Here is a 25,476-nt window from a genome sequence, read left to right on the forward strand (position 1 = left end):
GTACACCGCTTAGGCGGTATCACACGCGACGTTAACTCGAGATTTCTCGTCGAATCTTGATTTACAACGATTTCACGTATATTAGATAGTCGTGCACGCGATTGTAACAAGTCTGCTCAAGCGTGAGAAAATTTAACGACTACGATGTCAATGTGAATTAATATACTTTGAATAATTAATAAACTTTGAAATACTAACTGTATCAAACTTTTTAAAAATTCACGTCATTAACAACTTAAATATAGTGGTTATCTATTGTCCACTATCAATGTCCATCGGATATTGTCGGAGAAATGGCAGTTCCGATTCGACGACGGCCATGTCACATTTCCGCTTCTTTCTCCTGCGGGATCTTCCTGCTGGCGACAAGTCAGCCAGCTCTTCCTGCGGGATGCACGTGCGACGGATTAAAAGCGGACGGAAATTATGGCGGTGGCAACGCCGTTGGGATCTCCACCCACGGACGTCCCACGGGACCCCACCTCGCCGGAAATAAAGGTGCCAACCTACTGGCTGAAGGGAGTGGTTAAATTCACTGACACTGCAGTAGTACGATGAGCCAGAGTTCAACCCCTCGATATGCACGAATTTCGCGTAGACCAACGACCGGCACCCTTCTTTCGAGCCAAGGGGAAACAGAGCGGTTATAACGTTCGTCCGCTCTAAAAGTGTTTTTGTAACCGATGAATCCGGGGCTGTAAGCCAAATATGCAAAGCTCCGAAAAGCTCGAGGAAGCGAAGAAGGTAAGTCTCAAAGTCTCAAAACTTCAAGCTACCAAGATCAACAATTCTAAAAATTGGGAACGTAAAATCTGCATGTCACACGACTTAACGTCTCGAAAAATAAATTTCGAAACTCCAAAACTGCAACTCTGCAAATTTCTCAAATATTCAAAGCTTGAAAGACCCAGACATCCGAGAATAAAACACATCCAAAATTCTGAAAAACAATTTCAAGAACCCAAAGTTTTGAACTAAGTATTGAAATTTCGCTCATTCCAAGTTCGTGAACTCAAAGTTCTCTACGAAAGTGTAATTTTGAATAAAGCAGTGAAGTTTCGCGAAATACACGGAATATTCATGGTACGGGATCTCTCTTCGCCGTATCGCGGTTGTATCATTTCGCATGCAAACGCGACATATTTGCACAACTCCATCCATTGGATACGCACATGCATGCATGATTAAACAGTATTTTTCCTGTTGGAAATTCAAATTATTTCTAACAAGCAGCAATGAATACTTCCGACGTAATTACTTAATTGTTTAATTATATACGTACATCACAAGAGTATGCCAGTAGTTTAGAGTGAATTAGTTTAGAAAAATTTCTCATCTCTATTTATTAAATCGAGAAGAGATTTATAATAATTTATTTCCTTTCTGTAAGCCAGAGAATCTTAAATGTAGCCATTTTTGTCTGGCTTTTGGCAGTGAAAGTTCACTACAAGGAAGCTTGAAAGGAGTCTAAAATACTGGTGCTGACTATATACGTTTGCGAAGTGATTTAAAGTTCCTTTCGGTCGAAACACATTCTTACATTCTGATCATACACGTTAGCCACCCAGGAACTACCCTTTTGCCCAAGGGAGCCATGCTACTGATTCACCAGACATACCTTGTACAGGGAACGGCCTTTTGGGAAGGGCGGATTGCCCCTAGATGCTACTTTACGACATAACGACGATTGCGGGTGTCAACTGATCCCTGCTCTCGATTAAAGCCAAACAGCAACGAAAATATAAAAAATATATTTAAACGAAATGTCATAAATTATATTTATACATGACATACATGTGTAACTCAATGTATGAGGATAGTTGGCTGTTCCAAATATGCTTTCTTATTCGATTAATTCATTAAAGAACTTATTTGAACCAGAGAGATAAATATGGGAATGCGAAAGGATGATAGACACGTCAAAAATAAATCGTTAGTTTGCAATTTCCAACGAGCGTTCGAAATATCGGGTCCTCATTTTTGACATCCAGGTCGGAAAAATCCTCTCGTTCCTGGGAAATGATTCCCCAATCATGACGACACATTGAACTCTTGCAGGTGAAAAATTCGCTCCAAAGATAGTGCGAGTGTAGTGACTCATGCGCGACGACGCATGTGCTTTAATTGAAAATTTAGAAAGCCTGTTTAATTTTTGTCGGCCTGTGTGATGCGACGAGGTGCGACGAGGAAGTCCCAATCCCAATTTGAATTCCACATTGCATCGTCATAAAGTCTTCGATTAAACAGGGGTCGGCATTGATGGTGGAAGAGATAAATTGGAGACAAATGGCCAACGGTAATTAGTAAAATAAATTAACCGTACGCAACGCGCTATTTTCCCGACAAAATATTCGTGCGTTGAGAGTAATACGACGCTATTAACTTCTGCACATTAAACGTCACGAAGTGACACACGTGTCTATCTTGGAAAGATGACGCTTCGCCCCAAAGCTATCTTAAAATACATGTCCGGATCAGCGTTTTCGTCTGTGGAGCAATTCGCCACTAATGTGTTTCCTTTCCACTTCCGAAGAATTTTAAGTCAGGAATATCTTGAGTAAAAATACTGTGTCGTGTAATGTAAAACTCTAATAAACTGCGTGAGAAACTATAAGAGAAAGAAATTACAGAGATTTTGCGAAGTAACTTGAATATATAAAAATTTACCTTCTTAAAAGAAATAAAAAAACAGACATCAAATAATGTTATACTGGAGAGATCCTCGAAGGTGTGGTCGCTTAATATCCATAGTCGGTCTACCAAACTGCGAGAGAGATCATCTTTCTGGACTCGCAGCTTGCTTGCCTACTAATCAGGCAATACAGTGATAGTAATAAACTGTGAATGGTAGCCGATGCTGAGAGATTGTCTTGATATAGGGTCTCAGATTCGATCCCCGCCAGAATCGCAATTATCCACAGTGGCTCTTTCCAATTAATAGTGGATTTTTTTCTTTTAAAAAAGAATCACCGTCGCAGTGAAGGAGTCGATGAAACTTTGACTGCCAAGAATTCTCTATCTATTTTTCAGGTAACCTACTGTCACTGTATGGATGTTACAAGTTCTCAAGTTACAAGGATATATCTTGAACACCTAGGTAGAGTTAGTTACAACACATTAGTTGCAACCAATTTACCCCATACTAGTGATTTAATATAATGTGTCGTTAAGTTTGTTGTTTGCGTATATACATACATATAATACATAGCATGCGTACATACAAACGAAAGACGCAACAGAGCTTCTGTAACTCCGAAACAGTTTCAAACAACTGCAAGGTAAAATGCAGCAACACGAGTTTCTTAATTAAAGAGAATATTATCCGCGGAGATTATTAAAGCATCTCATCAGGAAACTAACAATAAGTTTTCTTCATTGGAGCGGCTTCAATAGTGAATAGCTGGCGAAATCGAAAACAAAACCCTCGTCGGATTAATTGTGATTGCGAATGCTTCACAAGTAATTCAGTCGTTAGTTACTGTGGACGCTCGTTAAGAGGCATTCGAGTTCGAAAAGGCAAGTCTAAAGCATGGAGCTGGCTAGCAGCAGCGAGTACGAAACTTCCGCGAGGACTTATAAGTTCGATCGAATTTCGCGAGCTGACTTAACTCTCATATTCGTCTCTCATATTCCAAGCGGAAAGTTAACATTGATAGAGACAGACGATCGGATGAACTAGTCCACGCACGAGTATTGCGTGATATGGAAGTTATGAGATTGCATCGCCGCGAAACTCCAAGAAAGGGAGAGAAGCGGCTTTTTGAACAAGCGATGATTGTTCATTGTGTTGTGCAAAGTGCAAGTTACGAGATTCTTGTCGGGTTCTCTCGACGAGTATCATTTTGCACTTTCCTCGGCAACGACGACGATTTCCTTAAAATATTTCTTTTTTCTTCTTTCATCGCTTTTTTTTAACACAAAAAGAAACTTAACTGCTCCATATTTCTGTGTCGCCGAACAGTTCAAAAATATCTGTATTTCCTCCCTTTCATTGTAATTATTTTAATATACCGAGGTTCAAAGTAAAATTGCGAAGAAGCCGATATGAAATATTATATCCTTGCATTATCATTCAACGATCGGCTACGGTCAATCAATCAAATCCAATTCATATAAAATCATGCATGATTCTAAAGAGAACTCTTGATGCTATAAAGGACCTTTAAAATAAAAACCGTAAGGACTTTGATTATGACAAAATTATTTCGTAAATATAATTATAGAAATGGCGATGACGTAGCCGAAGAGGATTCGACCCAGATTCCTTGACCAAATTTATTCAATGTTTCCCCAGTAGGATGCGATGAAAAATAGGGGAAGAAAATGTGCGTGCGTGCGTGCGTGCGTGCGTGCGTGCGTGCGTGCGTGCGTGCGTGCGTGCGTGCGTGCGTGCGTCGTGTATGCAGGGGTGCGGCTTATAACGTCACAACCTAAATCCTGTTGGATCTATAGTCGCGAATTAAACTCCGACAGAGATATACGAGACATGCGTGGGATTCAAAATGAAACAATGAAATAATGGACAAAACAGTGAACAATGGAATAATTACCTATCCGTTACGCGACTAATATACAGTGATCCAATATCATTGTCTGATAAATAACGATTGTATGATAAATAAACACATAACAGTTTATTTATCATACAATATAATCGTTATTTATTGGATATATAGCATATGTTTTTATTTCTATTTTTACATATTATCACTATGCTCGTAATATCAGTATCATAACCGTTTTATAATATTAATTTTCAAATATTTTCTATGTTCCAAATGCAATTTTCAATCATGTATCAGTAATCGCATCAACATAAAAATCAAAATATTTGTCCCCAATACGTGTTATCACATATAGCCAGAAATTTTATTTTAGATGAAACAATCTCTGTGATATATTACGGACATTGGAACAAATTTCAGAACTTTGGCGTGCTATTCTGCTCGATCACGAAGCTTTTATCGGTGAAGGGGCAACAGTATAGAATGTAAAATGCGTTTGCAATCGTGAGCGAATCCCAAAAGCTGAGGCGCACGGACGCAGTCCTGAAGGTGTTCAGGATTCGAAATTTACATTTTCGTCATTTCGAGATATTCAATTATTATTATTGCATTTTCATTATTTCACTATCACAAAACGTGCGTGTCACGCGCACTTTCAGTAATTCGAAAACAAAGAGCGCTACATCGCATGACTGCGCGAGATACGGGAATATTATTTGTGCTTCTTTCAACGAGACGCGACATTTCCTGCCATCCCATGCGCGTGGAATTCGCGCAAAAATTGCCTTCCAGCCGCGTCATATGTCGGAGGGATTTGCCGGCGATACCGTGCCCCTTTGTGGCAAACATTTTGCGGCTTGTGAAATGTGTAGTGTGCTTTTTTAATACATTTCTTTCTTTTGTTCTATTTCGCCTTTTCCGTTTCAAAATGTAACTTGCCTGATATAATTAAATAAATATATTTAACAACGATATATCAAATATATTATTAAATATAATAATATTAAATAACAAAATTATTTGTCATGTCATCAATGAGAGGAGATGTAATGTACAATATTACAAAATATTACCAAGAAACAAACAACTCAAGGAAAAAAAAGAAATGGCACTCAATAGCTGAAAGTGCATTATGTGCATTGAACAGATATACAATCACGAATACGGACTTGGAAAGTATGTTTCCCTGTTCAAAGTGACAATAAACACTTGACAGGGCACTTCTAACTCGAATCGACAGCGTATCAAAATAGTTTCACGTAGTTCTATAGTATCTATAGTCTCGCTTTTGCTTTCTTCGTTCTCGTTTATACAGGGTGCAATATTTAAATTGAGACGCCTAAATACATAAAAGATAAAACAAGATGAGAAGATAAAAGTTGTATAATTTCAAAGGGGATGCACAATTGGTGATTTGATGGATGGAGTGTCAAAGTGAAATGAAAATTAACTTCATATTTTTTAATGGAACTAATTTTGTAACCACCTATGTAGTTCTCTTCTTATAATGAATTCAACACACTCAAGGTTACTTGGAATAAACTGAAGCAGAGTATAATAAATTCATAAACTTTTTATTTTGTTTCATTAGTTATATATTTAGGCGTCAATCTAGATGTCACATCCTATATACCACATTTTACGTCACCATCTCATTGTTTTTACCCTCAGCGAACTTTCCTGCACGCTCTCATTTGCGAGTGACACGCATGGGAGGCGCACGTTAAATTTCTCCCGAGGCTCTGAGGCTGGAAAAATTCGGTCAAAATTTCCTGATAGACTTTCACGAGATGCGCGATTGAAAAGCGTTGAAGCGATATGTACATGACTTGGAAAGTGTGCGTGTGTGTGTGTATGAGAGAGAGAGAGAGGGGGGGGGGGGTATACCCCACAGGGTATGCATTTTTCCTCGCTTTACAATCTCTCAGCGAGAATAAAGTCCAAACGCGATGAAGAATTATATTCTCGCAGTTTGTATCGCGTGTATGAATTTTATATGCGAAAAACGACCCCGACTCGGCGTCAGTGAAAGAAAATAGAGTTATAAGAACAAAGACTCGCATTTATATTCGAGTCTCAATGTGATCATCTAAATTTTCTGTTCGAGATAAAGTCGCATCCTCATGTTAAACACGTTTCAAACGCGATTCAAAATAAGATGAGAAGAGAATAAAGAACATAGTTATCAAAGTTCAGAAATGTGTAGCAGTATTATAATAAATTCCATTAAATTAAGTATTTTATATTCCGAGTTAAATATTGATTTTTTATGTCGAACATTTTTAGCAATTTTTAACATATTAAAATATGTTTTTAACAATCATGTTTTTATCAATATATGATGTAAATAATCCGCTTAAAAATTGTTTCTAGATTTTCAGCTCGTGAATCTCACAATTCCTGAAATAAATATCTCGTGTCGTCTGAAGTGACTGCTGTATCAGAATAATATACGAGATAATAAAGAAGGGCTTCGAAAGCAATAATAAGAATAACAATATCACAGAGCAATGCCAATGCATTATTCACTACGAAAACCGACTGGAATGCGATGCAAAATGATATCTTCGATACCTGCGATCCGGACTCGATGGTACTCTGAAAAATTTATAGAACTCACACTCTTATACGGCGTGTCACATTTGCGACACAGCGTAAAGCTATTGGTAAAAGATATCGTAGAAAGAGGGAAGAACGGAAGAGTGAAATTATTGTCGTCGAATAATAGAATAACCAGTTCGCGGGGATTCCGAGAATGCTTTATGTTACGCCGACAGAATACAGCCGCTTTGCGCAGAAAAAAAAGCAGCAACCCTATGAAAGGAGGAAAAACTTTCTATCGCGCCTCCATAAATGACGCTTCGTTAAAGTAAAAGGAGGGTGCGAATTCTTTCTCGCGTACGTCCCTCTCACCAGTTTCGGGGCAACTCTACGCATTTATCTTCCGTTGCTGGGATATCTCGTTGGCATTGAAGCGCTCATCAAATTTGTGAGAGGTGCAAATTGTGTCGATACGGCAAAATAGATGTGTCAATGTGAACGATTGGTTAACTGTAAAAAGCGTATAGAATTAGTTTATGGCAGATTATTATTCATAGCATTCTCAATGAGTTCCGCTAGATATATAAAGTTATAATAAAGAAAAGGTGATCCTTTGTGCAAGGGTCATTTCTTGTGAAAGTTATAAAGAAGTTATTTATGTCTCAGTATTTACTTATGCATTTATATATTTATTTATATTTTTTTATTTATTAATTTTATATTTATGAAACTAATAATTTATGTACGCAATAAAGCTGAAACTAACAAGCTTGAAGAAATAAAAATAGAAACCATCACGCAAAGCGTGGCGACAAGAGAGATAAATGAATAAAACAACGATCAATAAAATATCGGCGTATCTAACGATAAACACGCTTCTCTTGAAGCCCTGTAAACTTCCAGGGAAAGGAAGAAACCCTATGTGAGTATCTGAAAACTGGCACGTTCAGTGTTACTTAATGACTGGAGGTAAATACACGAAGCAGCGCATTTAAATCATTTCTATGAAGATTCAGTTGAATTTTTCATTCCGGATTCGTTCATTAAAAGATTAGGTATTGCCTTGCATATAATTGTATCTCGCCATTATTCGTGATTGCGTGTCGCAATGAACGTAACATTATAAAATTGGCGGCTATGCGAGCTTTCAGTAAGTTCAAATATGGCTAAGAGAGCTTTTAACTTTCAACGTCCACAGACCTTTTCACGATGCGCCTCATTAAGTTCAAATCGAAAAATACGTTTACGCAAATCATCTTTCACATGAAGGTATTGCGAAAGAAAAGCTCTAATGGAGGGCGTCCATTACAGCTTCTTTTGAACATTTAAAAGAGGACGATGCGTAATGATAAAAGGAATCACACTTGTCGAGATTGCAGTACGGTCTGTTATCGGCATCGCTTAATATTCACGTTTGTTTAAATGTAATTTATCTCGTTCCCCTTCTAAACGGATGTCAGATACGTGTCTAAGACGGCTCCATACGAGAAAAGATCAGTTTGCATTCAGTTTGTTACTATTGGTATTATCATTTCTGGCATTATTTATAGAAGACGTGATCGATGCGGCCTATTTAACCCTGGATGACAGAAATGGCATCCAACGGGTTTTCTGAGTGCAAACAAAGGGCTTTATCGGATTGTTGTCAGTCACCGTAAAGCGTGTTAATTTGAGCCATCATCTACTTTGACATATATTTAAAAGACGGAAATAATTTTAAAAAAATAATAAAAGATCTTAATTTAACTCATTTCCTAAAAATACATTTATATTAATTTTTTTATTAGGTTTTTTTGGAAATTGAATTTTATCTTTTCAATTAGAGAAACTCGCAATATTCTACACCTGCGAATCTTAAAATGAAAGTTTCGCTCGTGCTATTTAGATTTAATTAATGACATCCGGACGAAATCTGCGGGGATTTCGCAGGTAAAGTCACATCTTGGCAAACGCTTTCATTACGCATTCTCTTCTTCCGTGCGCATTTAATTGAATTTGCGAGCGAGAGGGCTGGCGAAAAAAGGGCATAAATTCATGGCATTCGTTTATAGCGAGGTACTTCTTTGAGAGTGTCGGCCGCATCACAACGAAAATGAATTTTCCAGTAATAAAACCGGCGAGAAAACCTTCGCACATTTTTCTCATTTTCCTGCTTGTTAAACTCGATGATGTCATAAATCACTCACTATCGCGAAACTACCGAGCGATGTCCAAATCGCAAGATTTCACTAAGAGTGTGAACAATATGGAAATCGAGTTGCCATCGAATTGACGCGATCGCTTGCGACAGTTTAAGCTCTTTTCGGAATAGCTAAAGTTGCTAAAAAATTAATTTGCATTCCGCCCACCAGATAATCCTGCGTGCTAAACCCTCTTGTATTCTCCTAATATCCCCTTCCTCGATCACTCATGCTGCTTTTGTCCCCTTTCTTTCCGTTTTTCCTTCTACGTTTTTCGTCCATCTTCCCCTACTCCTTCCCTTGGGCCGAATCAATCCAGCGTCGCGGGCAAAGAGCCAATCGTTTGCGGTGCAATTTCGTGCGAATCGAGATGTAGGGCCTGCGAGAGCTACCTGTATGTCGCTGGAAAAAAGTCGTCTGGCGGGAGAAGAGTGGAAAAAGGAAAAGAATTACATGGAAGGAGAAACCGCTGCTGTAAGAGAGAGACTGTGACTCTTCAGAGATAACGATACGCTAAGAAACGAGACTTTTAGACGCGTTGTTAGGGACGCGTAACAACGGACGCTCGTGACGATATTGATAGGTAATAATAAGGCAGAGTCTGATTGCGATTTGTGAATGGAACAACATATTTATAGCATAGAGAGGATGTGTTGACATCGCATGTCAAAAGCCGCGCCTACAAGACTCGTCTCACCGCATCGCGCGTACTGATTCGCTGAGCTCCTTTTATTAATATCTCAAAATTTTACGTGGTTAATTGCAAAATATAATACTATAGGACTTTTTAATTCAGCTTACCGACATCTACCTGCAGGAGAGTTATTGGGAGACTTTACGTGGGACACCCTACATAATCGTCTTCGACCTGAGAAAGAGAACATTTTTTTGTCATTCATTGAGCATCACTCGAATATCAATTGTCAAGAACCATATGTAGAGATGGTATACATTTTGTATATTTTATAGAGATAAGTAAAGATACAGTTTGCATAATGCAGGGATATATTGCCACTATATTTTGATGGGGTGAAAGAAGACTCTCGCTGTCGCCTGACTTTTCAGGACACCACACTCTGATACTCCGCTCGCAATACTTTCGACTGACTCTCGTGGGGACTCCGCCGATCGCTTTCATACGCATTTGTCGTCTTATGTCTACGCGCATCACATGATTAGATAAAACGTTTCAGGATCCACCCTTTCTTCCTCATTTCTTCACTCACGATCTCATCTTACACTGATCAGTCGTTCCGATGTTATGCATTCACGGCTCACATCGTGACACAACTCTACATGTGCTATGGGATCTTACAAATTAGAAAATCTTGCAAAAGATTATTAATACAGTAATATGAAAATAGAGATTTACTGTTTAATTTAAAAAACGATGCAAATGTATAAAGTATTAACATCTATTCGTTGTAACACATTTATTCGTTCTGTTTTCTTGTATTTTTAATAATAATGGTTGTAACATATATTCGTTGAATACATTTTCTCTAATCGCATTTGAACAAACTGAATTAATTATCAAAGTATTATGCAGACTTATTAATCTATTATCTATCTATTAAACACAGTAATGCCATTATTAATATTAACAATTCAAATCCAGTTGACAATCACCAACCTGTCTGTTAATTGATAAATTATAATCAATATCTTGCATTTATTAAAATTTGGTGATATAAATTTTTTGCGCAAAAATATAAATTTAGGAAAAACTTGCATTTAAGGCCATAAACAAAGAGGCTCGTAAACGAAACGCACAGGAGTTTTCAATTAATGATCTAAGCAGCTCCAAACAATCTAACAAAAATTGAAAAATATATGATATAGCCACAAATCTCAAGACATAGTTCTACCTATTGTCCTACAATTTTACCAACCATTATATCTAACTTACAAAAACTGGGACAGTATGGGATTATTAAAGTACGTACGTATGCGCGCGTATGTGCGTGTATTTTCCCATGGTAAAAAGCTCTTATGGAAAATACTTTAATCACAGTGACAGACAAGTAACTAGATATAAAAGATGCTAACGAGCGTGTTAATTTTTTCAACGAGACACTCACATATGAGTGCGAGGCAGCAGATAGGCATTATAGTTCGCAACGATCCTTGCGCTTCCTTTTGCACGAATCGAGGGGAAATAAAAATGAACGACAAAATATAAAGCATCCGAAACAATAACTGACAATAAGCATATCGTTTTTCTAACACATCGCTTTCAGTAATTTCATTCAAGTCCATCTAGAATATGGTAGCCAGGACCCACATAGAAATTATAGCGTCCATTCATTCACGCTTCGCTACAACCTCGCGTAACAATGACGCAGTCGCTTCATCCTTTTTTTCACCGTTACTGCCGATAGAATGCTGTCACAGACGTTCCCATCCAATGCATTTATTTCTATAGAATAATTTTAATTCGCCATCCGCCACCTTCAATTTCTTGTTTTTACCTTTACTTGTACTTTACCTACGTTTCTAACTACACATGTGTGCGCGTACACATTAGGATATTTTACAGAAATATCAGGAAAAAATAGATGATACGCATCACAAAATTCTTAAAACAAATCTCACACACATGTACATAAATTTTTCTATATTTAAATATAAATATAAAGAATGTCTAACACACGTCGTACACATTTTAAAACTTGCTAATATAAATAAAAGATTTATTTTCATCCGTTCTATTATATTACATAAAAATAAATTTTAGATGCTATTATTTTCATATACGTAATCTTTTATTTACGATATAGACAGTCAAAATATGTAGGATATCTCACTATTATCTAATACTAATTGTTTTCCAATTAGCCTGTGTTATAAGAAATTCAAGAAAGTCGTCACACACGTATAATATTTCTGATGAATTGATGATAGTGATATTCACGGCATTGCATTGTATTATATTAAGGCAACGCATTACTCGTAAAAACCATTAATTCACGTAAGTGCAGATTCGAGTTCTATTGGATCTAGGATTATCCGACCAGCGTGAAATGGACCGAGAATAAATTCCAGATAATCCTGCTGTGTCTCATCGTTAATTTCGTTCCTGAGTGTTCAATTCGACAGCGATCGAGCCCAGTAGTACAGGAGCGAAATAAAGAGGTATAATATAATCGAGATATAATTGATAACACATCAAGATTGATGTGAATGGACATTAAATTCACAGAATAAATTTGATTTGTCATTGATCAGTCATAAAGTTCGGTTCGATTTAAAATTTTCTTAAATATCAACTTAATTGACACGTAATACAGGCAATAATATGTTGCTAATGTCTATATTATAGATAATAATGTCTAATCATAGACAACGTTGGTAATTAACTGGTTGGTGAATAATTTGTTTTTACTGAATGTAATAAAATAAAATTTGACAAAAATTGACAAAAGTGAATCGAACTTTTTGACTGATCCAATATTTCTCTATTTCTATTATAACAAATACAATTTTTAATGTACAAAATTATCAATCATAATCAATTCCTGCATGATTTCTCACTGTAATAAAATCTAAACTTTTAAAAATATGTGTATCTTATATTATTTACTATTATTTTCTATATATTATTTATTATACTATTATATTTTTTTCTATATTAATGCTTTCGTTAATATTTATTTATTTATAATTATTTATTATTACTTTCTATCTTATGTTAATAGTTTTGACGTCAATCAGTACATTATATTGCACCAGATGTAAGCTTCATGTGGACTATGTAACGACGATAATATATACGATAATATAAATTATGACTTTGCATAATCCGACATAAAATGAGAACGGAGATGAGAGGCAAATCGACCCGGGCATATTGTAACGGAATTTATATCTCGCCAATATCACACTTATAGCTAATTTGACCAATCGTAGCCATCCGCGCCAGGTGTTCGCTGGCAGTCGATAAATATATCCACGTATCAACCCCCCGATGGACATGGAATTCCTTCGAGTTGCAATGAAATCAGTGGTCGTTCAGTGGAAAAGAATGAACGAATGCACGAGAACCTTCCCTCGGCCCGTATTTTCCAATATAAAAAAAAAGTTCGGCCGGCTGTATAACGGCGGCTGTGTAATAAAATTACAGCTCGTCGACCTGGCCGGTAGCACACCGACGACGAGGTAAAATTCGAATTTCCATACTGAGTGGTGGTTACGCGCGGTAAAGCCTTTAGTGGCCAAATTGTCTCTCTCTTCCCTTCCCTTCCCTTCCCTTCGTTTATCTCTTGTTCTCTTCCTCTCTCCCTTCTTGTCTCTCAACGCTTTCAACGAACGAGCGAATAGCATAGACGGCGATCAATTAAATCGTGCTGGCGAATCAAAGGTTCAGAGGATTGTTACAGAGTTCAGGAAGGATATCAGCGAAATTTTCGTTCATGTTTGTTTCATACAAGTGAGAAAAATTGCAAATTGTTTAGAGAAGGCAAGGATACATTAGTGACAAGAAATTTATATTTATCATATGTATAAACTTGAAATATGGAAACTATAATATTGAAATTGTTAATCCATCATAAAAATATGAATAAATTAAACTTTAATTTTATTGATACTCGTATTTCAGATATATTATTTTATTAAATAAACATTTTTAGTCGATTATATAATATTTGGGAATGTTTGGGAATAAATCAATAACATCTTGCAGGATTCTGATTTTCTCATTACAAAACCAATTTTAATTGCATCACGACAGTTAGGATTAATGCTGGCAAATTGGTTCCTGTTTCGCTTGCATCAAAAAGTCCGACAATCCGGAGCAAGCTGTCAAAATTTCCGTCACTCAATGTCGACAACAGGGAGAGAATTGAAGCTTCGATGAGTTTCCCAAAGTCAGGACACTCTCCCCGCTTGCGGCGTGATGCAATCGAAGGGTGCCTGCAGTGGGAAGCTGCAGGGAGCGCAGAAACATATGCGGCCAAGTAGCCGAAAGGGTTCGATTGAGCACCTCTGTGGCGGGGCAGTGGTGGTCGTCATGGCAACCCTCGGAGCTCTCGCCCCCAGCCAACCCTCGGATCTACAAGGCGCTCAGATCGATGCAAGGAGACGCAACAATCATCGTATCGGCTCGAGGATCGGTCGCGAACGATTTGATAGAGAGAGAAAGAGAGAGAGGAAGAAGAGAGGGGGTGGGAGAGAGAGAGAGAGAGAGAGAGAGAGAGAGAGAGAGAGGCTCGACGCTCGTCAACATTCACGTTGGACATTTCTCTTTCCTTTCCATTTTACGGAATAGAGAAAGCTTCTTTTCCTCTTCTGTCCTTTTTACTTTTATCACAGGATTGCGAGCACTCATCGTGGAAGTGTCCGTCGCGTGGCTCGTCTATTACGACGAGAAAACGGGAAAACGTATAGCCCGCACAGATGGGAAGATGGGAAACGCGACATCTGTACAATACGATGCGAGACTGTCTAATGCTTTTTATCCGAGTCAGTCTCCATAGGATTAAAGCATTAGCTTCCCTTCCCTTCCATTTCACTCGCGATAGATAATAACCTGAGAATAACAATTTCCTCTCATTATATCTTCACAATCATTACCTATCCGATTGTCAATTTAAACGAGGTTGTACATAATTATTTAGGTGATTATTGGCTTATGATAGTTCCTCGCTTAGTACATATTTTTAAATAATTTAAATAATTAATTAAAATATATAAATTAAATAATTTAAATGTTTAATTTATTTATAATAAATTTATGATAGATATTTAAACGGACGTTACTTCTTTGGATATACCAAACACATGATTTTGTTCTCTCTTCCTCCCTTCCTTATACATTCAATCCATCCTTTGCGATCGTTACCTTTTAATATTCAGATTCCATCCGTCGATTGCCTCCGTTCTCATTCTGTGTTTGCACAGCACGTCGCGAATACCGTCAAGCAAAAGCGTCACTGAGTTTATCGAACGACCAGTCCGGTGCAGGCGAGCGGGAGTAGCGTTTATCTTTCTGCGAGGGTGCACTCCCTTAAGGTTAGTCTCATGGGCCACGTTGAATGTACACTGAAATCGTGGAACGCGATTTATTCCTCGGTAAATAGAAAGGGTTCCACGTCTCACAACGAATTTTTGCTAAACGCAAATTTTTATTCAACAGCTGAGCCGATCGCTCTCCGACGATCGCTTTTAGACCGTGCTGGTTGGCCTTAAGAAGGAAACATCCCCGCTCGAGGGGTGCTGTAATCCAGTAACCAACGATGAGGGCTTTTCTTAGACGCTTCCTAGACGACGAAAAGGCGTGGAAATTAGACAATGCAGATCATTTAGCATTTCTCAAGGGAGAATATTTATTCAGTGAATTCAAGATATTCCTCGAAAGCTCATTCTTATATAAACAATGAAAAAGCACTTTTCCGAGATATTTTCCAGGTTCGAGCATATACATATTTAAAGCATGCAAAATTTCTAATGGATGGATCCATATATTATCGTAAAAAAATGAAAAAATATACTTTAATGTGTGTCAAACAGATACATATTGCACAGCAAAAGAATTTGTGTTAAAATCAACACATTTCACATGTTTCTACTCAAAGTTTTCTATTAATTTGCCTATTACTTTTATATTACGTAATATGGCGTAATATAAAAGACGTATGGTGGTTTGATATGTTCACATTATGTTAACATAACATCAGATCTTCTCGTTTATATTTCGAACATTATCATATATTTTAAAATTTGTTCTTTCATTAATACATAATTTATATCTTTTTACCTTTATTTTATAATTTACATTATTTGTCAAAAATTTGTATTCATCAAAAATACTTTTAAACTTTTCGAGATAAAAAAGTATCAAGATATTTTTTATTTTAAGAGCAAACAAATACCACAAGTAATATAAAAACCATATTGCATACGGGATATTTAATTTATTATCAAAGAAATATTTAATCCAGCTTCTCGTTTTGTTGCCGAACATTCCTCACGACATTGGAATTTCTCGAATAGCAGGAAAATCGTTCGTGGAACGTGGTATTACAGAAATTCGCTCGTGGATTTTCAGACAATTATTTATTGACGTTGAGACAAAGGGAAAAAGAAAAAAAAAAGACCGCCCGAGAGCAATCGAAGGGCTGGACTATATGACAAATCACTCGTTAAATTGCTCCGTTCTCTCGTTGCTATAATTATCAACGCATGGAAAAAAAAACAGAGGAAAAGCCAGCATCCCGCGCTCCCGACAAAGCAAACCGGAATCGCGATTAAAATTGTTAATTCGCGACAATTGCGCACTGGCTGGAGTGTCTGATTCTGCATTTTTATCGGCAATTCTCCTGCTTCGTGCGACCTACAATTGCGAGCTCGCCGCAACTATCGATTCGCAATTACGATCGGAGATGATTTAATAGTCTCCTAAAAAAACAGCGTTTTATCAAAGCTAGTTTGAATACTCGTTCAAATATTATCATTCGCAGAATATTGATCCGCGAAACGACACATTGAGACTTGAATGAAACATATATGCATACAATCCTAATGAAAGTGTACATTAAGAATTTATTGATGGAGGAATCACTGATTGCACATGTACACGCGCGCAAGTCGCAACTGCTGTCACGTCCCAAAGAGCACGTGCGAGTCAAGTGCAGCGAATATATGTACTGTCCATATACGTCGGTTTACGAGCAAACGAAGCGCTCGACAAGAGTGCGAGAAGAAGAATCACTAGCCGAAAGGGTCGGTCGTTGATTTTTCAAAAGTGGTGCCATTCCGTCGTTTCTGACGCCTCGTTCTCGTTATCGTCCTCTCTCGCTCGTTATCGTTCTTTTTCTGTTCCTCAGCTCGTTTTCCCTTTCCGACCCCGAATTAGAATCGGAGAAGACGAGATACCGCGACAAATAGATATCTTTTATATATACACCCAACAGTTGCAGTTTTCAGTCTTTCCTGCATAAATTATCAAAGAAGAAGTTAAGTTAAAGCTTAGCTAATTTTTCATAGGTTATAATAATTCTAATTTTTCTCCACACTAAGAGCCCCATTTTGTTGAATCAACTAAATTTCTTGTTTGCTCAACATTTGTTTATCACAATAAATCTTTAGTTGATTCAACAAAATGGGGTTCTCAGTGCACATTAATGCTCTTGATATTCCGAAGTTGAACTATAAGAGCAAATAAGACTATTAAGTTGAATTGATTGGTTTAACAAGAATCAATTAACACTTTCCTAATCATGCTACATCTGATACAGCTTGAAAGAATTAATTAAGAAATGATGATACAACATATACAAAGCAAGAATAAGTGACAGCTCGGAGGTAATTAATAAACCTGTAACGAGGTTGTACGTTGCAGGCGATAAGTACAGTGATCCAGAATGTCCGATAAAACATTGCTACAACGTTGCACGCAAGAACGAGCGTAGCCGGGCAGGGAGCTCGGTGGACAGGAGCGGATATAGAAAATATTCCCAGGAGTGCAACCCCAGGGATATATTGAAAGATTTCGAGAAAATGAAACGACTATTGTAATTATTGGCATTTTACGGCATTTTATCATCCTCTTTCTTTGTCGGAGGAGGTCTTATTTTTTTGAATATCGAGAAAAGGAAGCAGACAATTTTGATTTCTACTTTCCTCCATGAATTTGCAACGCTCCGGTAGTAGATATGCAAGCACGAGATAGCACACTTTGCCACTCGTGCACTCTTAGCAGCTCGCTTCGTGTGTAACATAAGCGCGATAAGACAAACGTCTCGAGATTACACTGTTGCGATGTCTCAGTAAGTTGCTCGCCTTGCGAGAAACGTTTAACACCTTGATATATCGTATCCGAAGAATACATACTAAGAATAATACATACCAAATGTAAGAAGAATACATACTAGTATATCTTTTATATTATGCGACAAATTTGGGAACATTATCTGTTGGATAACGTTTAAACAAACATTTCATATTATGCAATATAACTTATTATTTTGTCACATATATATTCTTAAATAGGGCAAAATTTTGGCTTCAGCTTCATCTTTGCGTATTGTTTAACTTTAGTTATAACTAGAGGATAATCCTACAATAAGAATCTTGACATAAAGCCATCTGACGGGGAAAATTGGATATTATATGGCCACTCTTATTATAGGGTCTCTAGTTGTAAGTAATATGAAATTAAAGTAATACGAAAATATGGAATCGATTTTATCATTAAAAAGTTAAAATAAATCTTTCTTTGATTGAGTGTTTGCCTATTAACGTTGTACAATATTCAATTACAATTCCAGATGTTTGGAAATATATTAATTTGACACTGCTAGACAATGGGGTGCAAATTACATGAAACATATGCGCGCTTACGTAATGTCACGTGTAATGTGATCACAGTGAAGACACACGCGTGGTTCACTCTGGCAGACAGCCAAAATTGTGCAATTCCACAAGTACACAACTGCACAACATGCAGCGACTCTAATTAATGAGGTCGCATCGATTCATCTCTTGTTGGTATAATTTGGTAACAGCAATATTGGACAATGCGAGAGAATTTCGGACTTCTTTCAAATTTAATAGTTCCTATAGTCTACAACAATCGCGAATATTTTCGCAATATTCCATTTTAAAATAATACTACTATGTTGCATTAAATTAAACATTTCTTCAATAAACACGTTCAATAAATGCGCTCGCTATTGAGTGGTTGAGCAAACATACTCGGAATCGCCACGTAATTAAGTTCGATCCGTGTACCGTGGTTGTGAAGATCGCGTTACCATGTTTTCGGGGATGTTAGCTTTGGTATTACTTCTGTCAATATCGGCGTGTGTATCCCCTTTTGACGCGCCACGCACATCACAAGATTACATTTTGATGCCTTTCGTAAGGTCTCTTTCGTAAGATAAAATAGTCGGACACCATTCCAAATCTCAGATCCCCTTCAACAAAATTGATGTCAATGATAATGAAAGTTGTATTTTCTGAAAAGATTTCTTGTATCTTCATTTCTTTAATATACTTTACTTACGTTATGTTACACTTTTAATATCGTAAAATCCTCTTATAAAAATTATCAGACTTAATTAAAAATACGTTATATGATTTGATACGAATAGAATGGTCAATATCATGTTGCAAGGACGACTGTTCCGCATCTAGACATCGTGTTTCCTTCAGTTTCCAGCACGAAACGGTACTGCCTTTTTTTAGTTTACAAAGCATCGATTTATAATAAACAAGCGAGACGGAATAGAAAAGTATAAGTATAGTTTTGGATCCACAATTTTCATATGTGAGACATACTTCGTAAGTGAGAGAGGTGTTACAGAGTCGACTCTTGAAAGAACGGGATCTATAACTACAGATGGATTTGTCGAGCTAGAGACGGAAGCGACGAGAAAATAGGATTAAGGACTCCTCTTTGTGTTGCTTAACAAACTTCGTCAACTCGTGCGTAACTCCTCGTCGTAGCCGCGTTAGCGAGCACAAAGTGCCCCGGGAGGTTTGCTTCCCTCTCTCCCTAACGGGAAGATTTCCAAGACACGTCTCAAGTCCGACACGTCTTCTCGCGAGATCTCTATCTTCTTTGCGAATATAACGAATAAAAATCCGAATACTTAAAAGTATTCTGTTCGTTTTACGGCCGAAAGCGAGAAAATGAAATACGTATAGTACAATATAAATTATAAAATAATGACAATGCAAGTTTACATTGTCGCGAAATTTTATTATATCTGTCTTTTGTAATCCGATGTTTTGCGATTCTCTTAAGAGTGTTCTTGTACTAATTTGAAAATATTCTTTATACATTACTGCTCGTCTCGCATACTCCAATCTATAAATGCTTGATAATTTTATTCGAAAAAACTCTAAACATAAATATTATATTAAATAAAGTTTCAACCACAACATGCAGACATTCAATTAATATTCGTAAGCATAATGTCTAAAAATTCAATAAATATTCATGAAAGTAATTCATCAGCTCATATACGGGCTGCTCAGGCTCTGGTACGACTGAGTTTTTATAAATTTTTTTCTTGAACTGCAATACCTTGCTGAATGATTATGAAGTATTATGAAACTTAACATTTCAGCCGGCTGATCACCCAAAATTTCAAGCCGTCAAGCATGTTTGACTCCGTGTGACTTCTGGCTACTCCCAAAACTCAAACTAGCGATCAAACGGCCGTGACTGCTTCAAAACTTTTTTTATCGTTTCCAGCATTGTATTACCTCAGGAGTATATTAAAAAAAAAAAGAAATAAAAATAATAAATAATTGACATCTTGTATTTTTTTCGGTCGCATCAAGGTCTTGACAACGCTAAATCGATCATCAAGATTGCTTCGTAATCGGCATCCGCGAGTGCTCGTTCCATTTTTAGCATCAGACTGATCTTTTTTTAAGTTTGTTGTCGCTCATGGTGGACGTTATTTTCTCGTCGAATCTCTTGTAAGAATATTTCATAGCGCTCGCCAGAATAAATGAATCTCACTTTGCGACCCCCTGTGAGGTAGATAACTTCGTCAGACTGGCAATGGAATCTCTCCCTCCCGAAAGCTGCTGCTGTTGCTGTTACTGTTTGGTCCTGCTGTTGCGAGTAGATTACAGTAATCAACACGAAGCCGGCTACATAATTCGCACTAACTCGACTATTTAGACGACTGTTGTAATGGGATTAAGCATGAATGTTTTAGCCGCAACCCTTCCGTATCTGCAAATGAACACTTGCCGTTTACTTGCTAGAAAATCATTCTTGGATCGATGCAAACGAACTTAAATAAAACAAGAAGCTCCCAAAAATACTCCTACGTTCCATTTAAGATATTCCAAAATGAACATATATAATAGACTTAATTAAAATTATATGTACAGTTTTTATTTATAATCCAAACGAAGAGACAAAGATAGCATAAAATTGTTCAATGATTAAAATCCTTTATTTTAATAAAATTTTAATTCTAGAGATAGATCTCTCTTTCGTCCATGTAAAATATATTTTTGATGCACTATGAGCATCATTCCGGTTCTTATACGTGATTCCGGAAAATCAATGTCAGAAAGTAAAAATAAAACTAGTAAAAAAATCAGGTTTTAGAATGCATGATGGCGAAAGAGTTATAATGGCACCACCCCTGGTCGACTCTTATTACGAAGTTACTTTGTCGCGCTTGAGAAGAACGAGGAGAAAAGTCCTCGGGAAGCAGGACTAGCGAATAATTTCGTCGGAGAGCCTATCAAAGTCACCTACCTCCTCGAGAGAAGAATATGCGATAATCTTCATTGTACTTTCTCTTCGTCCTGCGGCAGCAAATTCGGAAGGGCCGTCGTGAAGACAAGAGTCACTCAAAGATAGGCTCAGGAGGGCGAATAATCTTCTCCGTCGAGTCCATCGAGCTCATTATCGCGACCTAATGTATGCATTATACATGCTTAATTCATTCAGCGAATGCATGGCTCAGCGAATCTTTAGTAGAGATTCGTTGTCCGAAACTTGCTATCGATTACTGAATCGGTATATTTGTTGTTTAGTCTCGTTATTCTTATAATTGATAGGAAATTAAAAAATCTAGAAGATAAAATGATAAAGATAAAGAAATAAAAGATGTTGTGTCTTGAAATTGATTTCTGTAGAATAAATAAGCTGTATGAAAGCTAAAATAATTTTTGAACACTTTTTAGTACCTTATACATTGGTTTGCATCAGACGAGTAAACTTGCATACATGCATAACCGCGATTTCGGTTGAAGATTGAATACCACGATTTGCTTCATGTGTGTGTATGTACATGCGTGTGGCCTTTGTCAACGTTGTCGATTTAATTCGACGACGGACGCGCGCCGAATACGTGCGCGCTACGCTGCGCGCACGAATGGCGTGGTCGATATTACACGTGCTCGTCAACGTATGTTCCGGACAGTCGGGTGTTGCGCGAGACGAGAGTGCGGGCTTATTTTCGTCCGGTTAAATCCGGTCGAACGCCTCCGCCGCGACGGTCGGTTCGCGACTGCACGCTGATCGTGCATTTATGCTATCGATCTCGTCTCCCGTCGCCCCCGTCATTCGGATAAACCGAGACGTCGGCTCCGATTTAGAGAGACCGGCTGCTCCACGCCTAAACAAATACTCGACGTTTGGCTCTTTGTAACGAGAGAGCCTCTCGCGTTTGTCCGTCTCCTCGAGCCTTCTTGTTGCATAAGAATCGGGTTCAAAAGCCTCTTATAAAAACAAGTTGCCGAATTAAGTCATCAAGCTATGCATTAGAGTATTTTTTTATTGAAATATTCTGTTATTGAAGTACCTATTCTTGTCTTTTTAGTATACAAAGAACGCAAGTTACAATAATGATGTAATTCTTTGAAATACTTTATTTCAAAGAGAAATTCACGAACAATGTATGAACATAAATTGAAAAGAGGGTCTGGTTAAGCGCTCTTCATCCAAGATATTCTGTAATGATGTTGGCACGAATGCTTCCGGAGAACGCAAATTTGAAATCGTAATTTCTTCAGTCAAATCCCCGATTCCGAGAATTAAATAGATTTCTTCTTGACAAATAGAAAGAATTCTAAGTAATCTTCTTTACTTGTGTTTGCACTAGAATATTCCACCGGAATCAGCTGTCCGCGACTCTAAAAATTAGGACAAAGTTAATCTAAACTGCTTTTCTCTTTTCGCTGTGATTAAATCGATCGTATCTTCTTCGTAGCGATACACAACGATCGAGAGAAGGAGAGCAAACCATTGTGCATCTTAATCCGAACGAATAGTATCAAGGATCTATCATTTATTGATCTATCTATATCACTGCCATTTAAGAGCGCATTTATATTGGACCGTCAATACGTTAATACAAGTCAAGCTATCGCGAAGCGATTCCTCTCGCTGTCATATTGTCGTTTAGCATCCTGACGTCTCACGAGAGACAAAGTAAGATATTTGTCCGCGTTTCCAACGACATCGATTTTGGCAATAACGTTCGTGGGGGAGCTTATTTCTCCGAGGAGAGGATACGCCGATAAAGGGGGCGTCGATAAGAATTTCATCGGGAAAGGAGAGTGCACCCTCTAGCGCGTCGTGAAGGCATCCGGCTGTGAGGAAATTTGAAATGCCACGCCGAGGGTTCCCACGAATCTGATATAATCGGCTGAAAAATGCGCTGCCGAATAGAATCGGATCGGAAGAAGAATTCCTCTTTTTCAGTTTTTCTCTTTCTTAAAGAGAGAATTCGAGGTCCTTTTAGACAAGTATAATCAGATTTATGTCTACCTAACACTTCACAAGGAGAACAAAAGAAGTGTTGTCACCTCACTGATTTTAAGTTGATTTTAAGAGTTTTGTTAAAATATAAGTCAAAATAAGGAACACGTATGTTTTTAAAAGTGCTAAATTTCATATTAAGAAGTTGAAAACAGCCCTTTGAAAAGAATCGTTTCTTCTTTCTACGCGAATCGCGGAAACGATAAGAGATATGAAGGAATATTTTAAACAAAAGTTTTATGGCTTCTTGTGCGCTTTATAATTATGTAACTTGGTTTTTCAATAATTTTATATTTTTTTAGATACTCTCACCACACACACCTTTATTTTTGAAAATCTTTTTACTTTTGTAAACAAATTTTAAAGAGTTTTTAATAGTGAATTCAATAATTCCTAACAATTTTTATAATAAAAGTAAAATGTAAGTGCACAAAATTAAGTTTTTATAGATATCAATAATCCAACAACGCCAACAATGTAACAATGTAATTTTCTTTTGATCTAAAAAATTATATCTCACTATTATTATTAAAGATAATAATCGCAGTTCGAGAATAAATAAGCAAAGCGTGTATATTACATCAAAGAAGGATTTCGAGAGGATTCGATCAGAGATGGTGACTGATCGAATCTTTTTGCGGTGTCAAGTCATCCTTTAAGATAGCACGTTGATAAAATTTCACGGGATAGTAAATTCTGCGAACTTGAATTCGTCAAAATGAGAAAAGTTGGACGAAATCTCGAGTTTCGAGACGGAAAGACTTTTCTCTTGCCTTTCCGTATCCGCGTCTGAGTTTGATGATGCATAGTTCCCCGGCCTATTCGTGTGCGAGGGTAGGAGTACATGATTTAAGGAACATGCTTGCACGTAGACAGCAACATTTTGCTACAGCTGTCGGAGTCCATTACACTACTGAATAAAACGTAAAACACGCGATTGCAAGATTGTTCCGCACATGAAAAATAACATACGCTAAAAATATTATCGATGTATTGATCGTGGCGATATCATTAGGATTCCAATCAAACATCCAAATCTAGAGAATCAGATATCGAGAGAATCGAATTCACTTCATCTTGTTTCTGACAAATGCAAGAAATGAGAACTGTATCTAAAAAATGAAATCTTGTTATCAATGATGCGTTCTTTTCTTAATTATATCGTATGAAAATAAAATATAGTGATCACGAATAATATCCATTTTTTGGCACTATAAAATTCTTTCCTCTTGCCATCAGAAATTTAGAAAGTAGAATGCATGTAAAGATGTAATACATTGACCATATAAAATGGCGTCTTTCGAAGAATTTTACGGTGCAAAATATATGCAGTCATAAACTGAAATTGGATAATGGCCAACGAGAACGACCGAACGATCGTTATTCGGAGAATCGAATAAACCAATTCCTTTGATTCCAACCGGTCATCGCGCGGCGCAATTCCTACTGGTAGCATAGTTTATCAAAGCGTAAATGGACATTCGACCAACGGGATCTCGATTGAGGAAATACCAGAATGCAAAATATTCCTTATAGGGACTCTCGGCCTGATGATTGCATCGTCTAAAATCTAAAGCGAATCCCAAATATTCCAGGAAAATGCCGTTGATTTGCCTCGCGAGAATGTTATAATTTCGTTATATGATTTATCTATTGCAACTGAATATAATTCGATAAATCGAAAGTAACATACGCTAAAGATTAAATAATCTGCACTAATAACTTGATTGAAAAACGTGAGAAAATGGATAACTTGCACGATAAAGATAAATCATCTTGTAACATTATCGGACATGATAGACCCGAATTCATATAGAGTACATTTGAATGCATACATCTTTCGATCGCGAGACAATGAGTCGGCGTTATCCCACCGACACACACCGATTACCGTCACTTATTACCTCCAAAGCGCGTTAAGAGCCATTAATAAGAATTAAGAGCAACGCGTGGGTTGCGAGCGATTAAGGCAAGGCGGGATCGACTTCGGGGGGACACGCGCCATAGT

At 37.3% G+C, this 25,476-nt stretch overlaps 1 protein-coding gene across 3 annotated transcripts in view; it reads right to left on the reverse strand.

Moving 5' to 3' along the window:
• The window catches only part of LOC105276542, a 58,145-nt gene that overhangs the window by 18,917 nt on the left and 13,752 nt on the right, over positions 1 to 25,476 (reverse strand). The window contains exon 2 of one of the 3 annotated variants that reach the window (XM_011334250.3): positions 10,028 to 10,094. The exons of the other annotated variants lie outside the window; for them this stretch is intronic. The gene's annotated coding sequence lies outside the window, so the exon portion shown is untranslated. The remainder of the gene's footprint in view (positions 1 to 10,027; positions 10,095 to 25,476) is intronic. 3 annotated transcript variants of the gene reach the window in all.

Source organism: Ooceraea biroi, chromosome 6 (genome assembly GCF_003672135.1).
Source record: "Ooceraea biroi isolate clonal line C1 chromosome 6, Obir_v5.4, whole genome shotgun sequence".
NCBI lineage: Eukaryota > Metazoa > Arthropoda > Insecta > Hymenoptera > Formicidae > Ooceraea > Ooceraea biroi.